The sequence below is a fragment of the Megalops cyprinoides genome, chromosome 22 (genome assembly GCF_013368585.1).
Source record: "Megalops cyprinoides isolate fMegCyp1 chromosome 22, fMegCyp1.pri, whole genome shotgun sequence".
Classification (NCBI taxonomy): domain Eukaryota; kingdom Metazoa; phylum Chordata; class Actinopteri; order Elopiformes; family Megalopidae; genus Megalops; species Megalops cyprinoides.
The window spans coordinates 21,255,835-21,264,378 of NC_050604.1; positions in this window are offsets into that span (position 1 = coordinate 21,255,835).

Below are 8,544 nucleotides of genomic sequence, written 5' to 3' on the forward strand. Positions count from 1 at the left end.
TCACCTGAGACTCCAGGTGGATCAGGTGGGTCAGGTGCATGAATACAGTGTACTTCCCATGGATGGAGTATTGTAAGCGGTGGTTACCTTCCTGCACATGTGGGCTGAATATGTATATTAATATTGTCTAATAATACAAAATAATAATACAGAGTCTAAATAATCAGAATAATGAAAACAAAAACAAAATAACTAAAGTGAGGACAACACAACAAAGACCCCTGATGGGGAAAAAATCCTTGTTACTCTTTTTCTTACTTTCACTTTTTCTCACTCTACTTCTCACTCCCCAGCCTCTCTGGTCTCCAGAATACAACAATAGTCTTGTGTACAGAACATAATTGAACAAATATTTGCTTATTTGTTTAAAAAATCACTTAAGGAAAAGTCACTGTCAAATTCAAGCAAACCCAACTGATTGCAACTTTAAATTCTTTTATAAGCTGCATCAGGATTTATCAGATTTAAAGATAAATTTTTGTGTGCAACAATCTATAGCACAATTTTTATGGAGGCTGACCTCAGTAAATCTGATTTTCAAGAAACAGGGACTGCCTGCATCAACTCACACAGCGTAGTGTTAACTTTCTCCTCATCTGAAACAATCCGTGTGGCTTTATAAGCCCTCAGACAGCGAAACTGACATTGCCTCCGGAGGGGAGAGAGAGAAGGTTCGGGGGTTGTAGCTGCGGATTTCTCTCCACTTCAAAGACCAGCGGTAGGCGTGGTATTAAGCAGCATCAAAAAAGGAAAAAAAGGGAGAAGAAGCGGGTCTCACAGTCAGGGCGTGGCGGGCGGGTTCTCGCGAGGCACGCTGGTAAACCGGGCTGCCCTGCGGGCCGGGTAGCAACGGTTAAGGCGGCGGAGCCGGGATTAGCCCTTTGAGTGCGTGGAGGAACGCGTTGCAGGTCCGCGTGGCTGGCCTGCAGGTGTCAGCCGGGGGGACTGCCAGCCCCACTGTCTGTCCTCTGGAATCAAACGGGGGGATTTTTGGGGGGCTCCCTCCTCTCGGATCCTCCAAGCCTCAGCTTGAGGGGAGAGGGCGAAACGTATGCACCTCCTGTCAGGAGAGATCAACGGTCGCTGAATCTAACGCTGCCCTCCTCTGGTCTGGACCCCCATGCCGCCACAGATAAGAGATTGTGAGATAACAGAGATCTGAAAGCAGTCTTTCGCAGAGGGAGTGACAATGGAGCTTTTCACTCAGTTCCTGTGTCTTTTTCTGTTTTGTTCACGAGTCAGATCAGTTTCTGACCACTGTATAATCTTCACCACTACCACCACCACCACCATCATCATCATCATCATCATCATCTTCATTATACTTTTATGACTGCACACAGCATATTTCATTTGATCATAACATATATTTAACTGAGTGCTAAATGCATTGTGCAGTGTAAAATATTTGCAATTCTAAGCGCAATTGTACATATGGACAAGAAGTCTGTCAGAAAGGATAGGGTGGGTCATTTTTATGTTCTTCGATTTCCTCCTGATGTGGTAGCTGGAGTATGAGTTGAGGGAGAAGGTGCGAGCTGGCGGTCACTTCTCCCTGAAGAACCTGTTCAAGAACAATGATCCTGAGGGCCAAGGACAGGTCAACAGGTAGGGTGTCAGAATGAATACATGCACACACACACAGGCATCCACACACCTGTGTGTTTACACACAAATGCATATGCACACACATACACACAGACACTCACTCTGAAGACATTTTCTCTGTCTCTCTTCCTAGAGATGTGCTGCTTGTGATTCTCACCAAATTCCTGGGAAGAGCCATCACTTTCAAACAGCTCAAACAGCTTCTGTTGCGGTATGCACCAGCCTTCAGACAGTAATGAGTTCATTCAATTCCTGAATGAATCATATATACTTATATACTTACTGTATGAAGCAGTTGATTTGGTGCGTGCATTTAAAGGCCAGGACGATGCGTATTGATGATGATAAAGAGGATCATATATGTGTATATAATATATAGGGCATGATATCTATACTATGGCAGATTGAGTAAAAGTTGAGTGGTCACTCTTGAATAGTTTTTGAAAAACACCTTTGTTTTCAATGTAGAGTTGTGTTGCTTGACATATTTAAGCAATTACACCTGGCTTTTATTTTCAGGAGACTTACATCGCAAGGGGAGTTCAGTATAATGCTCAAAGGCAGAAACAAAGAAATGTTTTTTATGGACACTCAGACATATAAAGGAGGATAAAACAACAAAATCAGCTGTTCTCTGTGCCCTGCAGACTGCATCTGTCTGAGAAGACCGTGCTCGGGTTCGAGGAGTTCTGTGCCCTTCTGAGGGAACCCGTGCAGACAGGAGCAGCAGGGTGGTGCAGCCTGGTCCAGCAACCCCACACCCCCTCCCTCCTAACCGCCTCCCAGGCCCACGCCCTCCTCCGAGGCCCCGCCCAGCACAGGTAAAGCCTTGCCCCGCCCCAACAGATCAGGACTCCTCAGCTTACTGAACCACGGCGTTCTCCAGTTCAAAGCCAAAAAAAATGACAACGATGACGAAAAGGGCTTTTTTTGTCTTTCTTCCTTTTTGAAAAAAAAAAAATTCAAACTGAAAGGGGGACTTTAACACCAGGCTGCATTCACGCTCCGGTGTCAGCAGGGGGAACCGAGGCGCGAGGGGCTCAGGAAAGATTATTTAAGTGCTGCCCCCCCCTCTCCCGGACGGCATTGTTGCGCCGTTTCAAAAAATAAATTCGAGCCCGGGGACAAAGGCGGGTAAAGCCAGGGAAGAGGGGGCACGGAGGGGGTGTCCGAGCGTCCCCCCGCATTCGGGGCCGCCATGGGCCGCCGGCGGACGGGGCCAGGGGCGGCCGCGGAGAGAGGGGCTGACCTAGGCGCTGGCAGCCCCAGACGCAGCGGCCGGTCCAGGGGAAATCTCCGTGACCAATCGGGGAGACCTGGAGACTTGCACTGGGAGGGCCGCGGCGGGACCAGTGACTCTGAATTCCCTGTTTAATCTCATTATCCCCCCACTGATATTTCTGAGGTGCAGGCATCAGAGGGGGGGCTTTGTTGCCGCCTCAGACTCTCCGGCCAGCAGGTTCCTCTCCCCCCAACCCAAACCCCCACCCCCCCCGGGCCCCAGAGTGTTGTTATCTTTTGAAATTGACCGTTGATGGTGCTGCTGACATCCAGCTGTAAGGATGGACAGCTTTAAGGAGGGGCGTAAAAATTACAAATGTTATATATATATATATATATATATATATATATATATATATATATAATGAATTTTTTTTACAATTGCTACACACCATCATGTGCTTGGTGGCCAATGACAATACAAACATTGCAAAAACAGTGAAAAGATTCAATACTTGCTTAAATGTGTTTCAAATTCAATACAATATATACATTCAATAAATAAATATTTCCATTTTTGAGTATGTGGCAGATATGCAATCTTCAGCTGTTCAATGTTTCATTTAACCAAGTAGCATCAAACTTAGCAAATGACTGGGCTAGTTAAAATATTAAGAAAATAATAGGGAGCAAGAGCCAGGATATGTTCCGGCTGTTTCACACCATGTTCCACATAGGGGACCAGAGAGAATATAAAGAATAAAACTGGCTAAAAACAAAGATGTGCGCTGACCGTATATGTGCAGTATTTCCTGTAATCGCAGACCCCCTGGGCTGGCATCTGTATGCTAAACGCTGACTCTCTGTCCCAGTTTCCTGGTGGCTGTGGAGTCTCTTCCCGGGAAGGACCCTGAGGGGCCCCGGAGGATAGTGGCCCCGGAGCTGCGGAACATTCTGGAACAGCTGGACCTCAGAATGGAGGATCAGGAGTTTCAGAAGCTGTGGAAGAGGTACGCCCAGATCCCCCTGAAATGTCCTGTGAGACTACTAAAAACAGTACAGGACATTGGGTCATCTGGTTCATATAGCACAGTGCGCCTGTCCATTTTATATGAAGGCACAGCCTTTCCAGCTGTGGGCTTGCTCATCACTGCATCTGGTTTCTATCTATTGTCACCTAAAAAAAAAAAAAAAAAAAAACTTCATGCCTGAACAAGTTAAAACAACTATTTTCACAGCAACAAATTCCACATTTATTGCAAATTCACAGATACAAATTGGCCCAGTGATCGACACTTGCACATCTCATACCACACATGGGCACATTTGCGACATATACATTACACATAAATTATATTTTAACACAATATTTTATAAATTTGGTATGTTTTAGGTTGAAAAACTTTGTGGCACAAGCAAAATACATCACAATAATTAAATGGAGTTGACCGTGGAATATTTACAGTATATTTTACACACATTACACACACTATTTCACAGTTTCACTGCTAATACAGCAGGAGGAAGATATTTGTGTTATTGTCCTGGGCTACTTAACTACCCAGTGTCTTTAAAAAGCAGGTCATATAGAGATGGAACTGCTTTCTTTCTTATAACATCACCCATGTTCAAACATCAGGCGAGCATGTGCATATTCAAAGCTGTCTGTTACATTCTGTTTGTTGTTACTCATTCAAGCAGCTCAGCTTGCACTGTTGAAATGAAGGCGCAGTGCTTTGCTGAAGGAGACAGCAGAATTTGCATAAACCCAGAATTTGGATACATGACATCAAGGTTAAGAATCAATACTGTACGCTGCTGTACATTTGATGAAGAAGTTATAACTTATTATTAAATATTATCTGCATCTACAACATAATTTAGCTGTATTACTTATATTATAGATTTATTAGCTATATTAAGGTTATGCACCGGTATTTGCTCATTATTTTTCCTTGTCTTGCATGTAGAGTGACTTTTATGTCATCATGTTTTCCACAGATATGATGTGGGTGGACTCGGTGCTGTGAAGCTGGACGTTTTGCTGGACAGAATTGGAGTGAAGGACAGCAAGAAGCCAAAGTCTAGTGATCAGAAGGTGTCAGTTTCCGTCACTGCAGAGGACGGAGCACAAAGTAAGAACACAGCTTTTACAAAGAGGACTGATCTGCATTCAGTTTTAACTGCTTTCAATGAGTTACATGACATAGGTTCTCTCACCCAAAATACATGATGTTAGATACTCTGTGTAATGTGTTGCAATACTTATCTTTTTAAGCCAGCCTGTTGAATTAAAAAATTCAAGTGGAGGATTGAGGGGCTTCAGGCTTCAAGTGATATTCATTGTAGTTATAGTAAAATTCCCATAGAGGGCACTCTAGTATTATTTCAGTCTTTAAATCCAGTCTCCGGTCCCTCCTTGGATCTCAAACCAATTCAAAAACATACACAAGTAGAGTTGCAGATACCTATAATTTTTATCATAACATGACAGAAGCCTTCATAGTCACTTCACACATCCTGAAACAAATAAATAAATGAATACTATACTGGTAATAGTCAGTCTCTAAATACATGGAAACCAAGCATCAGATTCAGTCTAACCAAATAGGACAAAATTAAAGAAGAGTCATATTTTTCTTAGGTTCCATCACATAGTGAGCTTGTTGGTAGCTGAAATTAAGAAATGAAATGCTAGAAGTAGATACACTGCAACACTCAATCTCGAACATAGTCTACACTCCCTTTGTCTGAAATACCCACCAGCATGCACACACAAGCAAGTAGGAGTTAGAATCTCTGGAAGGAAACTGGATCACAGACAGACATAAAGAATATACACTTCTTTCCAAATATGAAGCATATTTTAAATACTGCTCATACTATCATTGCTTATAGGGAAAAACAATTCAACAAAGCAACAAAGCAGCAATTCATGCATTTTGTGATATATTATGTATTTCTGGTCATTCTCAGAAAGTATGAAGTTTACATTTTAGATTTCACATGTTGATTTACGTATAATGTTTAAATGTTGGGGGGGGAGAGAAAGAGAGACCCATGTGACTTTTTCATAAGAGTTACACATTGGTATCTCTTCAGCACCAGCCAGGACCCTCTCCAAATCAGAGGAGGAGCGCAAAACCTCCATCGCCATGGAGAAGTGGCTGAAGGACAGGTTCAGGGAGGGGTTCCACAAGATGAAGGCGGAGTTTGAAAAACTGGATCCTGACAAATCGGGCAAGGTAAGGGTGCAGCACAGGAAGAGCATATGGCCAATACCTGTGCTCTCTGGCTCTGCGCTGCACAGGTGTACTCTCTGGGTTTACCTATGCTCTCTGGCTCTGCGCTGCACAGGTGTACTCTCTGGGCTTACCTGTGCTCTCTGGCTCTGCGCTGCACAGGTGTACTCTCTGGGTTTACCTATGCTCTCTGGCTCTGCGCTGCACAGGTGTACTCTCTGGGTTTACCTATGCTCTCTGGCTCTGCGCTGCACAGGTGTACTCTCTGGGCTTACCTATGCTCTCTGGCTCTGCGCTGCACAGGTGTACTCTCTGGGTTTACCTATGCTCTCTGGCTCTGCGCTGCACAGGTGTACTCTCTGGGCTTACCTATGCTCTCTGGCTCTGCGCTGCACAGGTGTACTCTCTGGGTTTACCTATGCTCTCTGGCTCTGCGCTGCACAGGTGTACTCTCTGGGTTTACCTGTGCTCTCTGGCTCTGCGCTGCACAGGTGTACTCTCTGGGTTTACCTGTGCTCTCTGGCTCTGCGCTGCACAGGTGCAGCCGGACGACTTCCTGCAGGTGTTGCGGACGTTCGGCCTGCACCTGAAGAGGGAGCACGTGGGGCTGTTCCTGGCCCGGTGTGGGCTGGCGGTGAGGAAGACCGGGATCGACTACGGCCAGCTCCTCAGGAGGTTCCAGGACCGCAGCGAGGAGGGGGTCACACACAGGATCCTGGCCAATCCACAGCACAGGTCAGAACCCCCAAATCACCCGCGAGCTCAGCACGTGCTCATGTGTTACTGTATCAATGTGTTGTAAAACTAATCATAATATTATATGTTTTTTTGTAAGGATAGCACAAAAATACTACATATAAAGCTGACAGTTGTTGATACTTTTACACATGCAATTGTGTCGGATAATATACAAAATGTTATTAAGTTATATGTCGTGTTATTATGACTATATGTTTTACAATTTACAAATGAATATGTAAAAGTAGGAACAATACACATAGTTTCTCATTTGTATTGTAATTCTGACAATATTGCAATCAGTTCAATAAAATGATTGTGAGAGGATCAGAGGGGAGGTGCAGTGTACCTGCTGGGAAGCTGCACTCAGCAGACCTGCAGGTCTGTGTGCTGTAAGATACCCTGAATAACAGAGAGGGGGTGCACACAAGGGTCTCTGTGCTCCATGCACCCATACATTTAAAGGTTCTTATTATAAGAACCAATGAGAACCAATCTTCCAGAGATCCACCAACCTGATTGGCACCTGGCAACAGGCATATCAGAGTCCCATCCAATCAGTGAACTCCATGCCGTAGGTTAGACTCGAGTGGGACCCAGGGCCCGACCCCTGCAGACCTCCAGTGGGAGACACTGACATAAGCAGGTGCTGGTCAGCACCACTCCCCATACAGTCGTCCGTCTCAGAGGGTCCGGTTACCATGGCGATCCCCCGCAAGCGGCTTGTGATTGGTGCTCTGTCAAGTGTAGCCCAGACGGAGAACAGGAAGCTGACGTAAGCCTTGCAAACAGACCGCGAGCGCCGGGCAGCTGTGTGTGCGGATATTCTGAACGGTTAGAGGAGCCGTTCTGGGTGCGTTAGCAGACTCGGCCGTGCTTTGTGGTCCAGCGTCACTGTGTGCATAGTGACGGTCCCGTGTCCCCCAATGGGCAGGTCTTAATGGTGACGGCCAGCTTTTAAAGGAGATTATGAGGCCCTTACTACTTTATGCTAAGGCCCTGCGACATATACAGATGCCGAGGGGTGTAAATATTGTACAGCAGCCAGCCACAGAGTAACCAAGCAAATAAAAGCTGCCTCCGAGCACCTTAGATCACTTTCTGCCTTCACATATAATGGCAGAGGTGCTTGGGGCAGTGATCATGAAAGCGGGATTGTCACCAGAAGGCTGTAGGTTTGATTCCAGTTGTGGGCAGTGCTGTGTGTGTGCCCTGAATCTGAATCGCTACAGTAAAATAAAATGGATGATATGAGAAAAGAACAGATAAGTTGTTCAAGTTGTCCCAGGTGAAGGGGCTGCCAAGCAACTTTACATTTACATTATTGTCATGGAGCACACATTCTTCTCCAGAGCAACTTACACAGGGTACAGTTTCATTCGTTTATACAGCTGGATATTTACTGAGGCAATTGTGGGTTAAGTACTTTGCCAAAGGGTACAACAGCAGTGCCCCAGCAGGGAATCAAACCAGAAACCTTTTGGTTACAATTTCTGCTCCTTACCACACTGTTGCAAATGTGCATGAATTAATGTAGCAGCATTAGTGTTGTTACATTAGTGTATTAGTTTAATCTGTGAAATGTGTGGCTGTTATAATAGTGTTTCAACTATTTCGTGTACCCCTGTGGACATTCCAGCTGTATAGGGTAGCAATTCTTTCCTATGTGGCAATGGGGCTGGCTATAATAGCACAGCCCTGTAGAGGGATTCACTGTAAAATGATTGATTTTAAA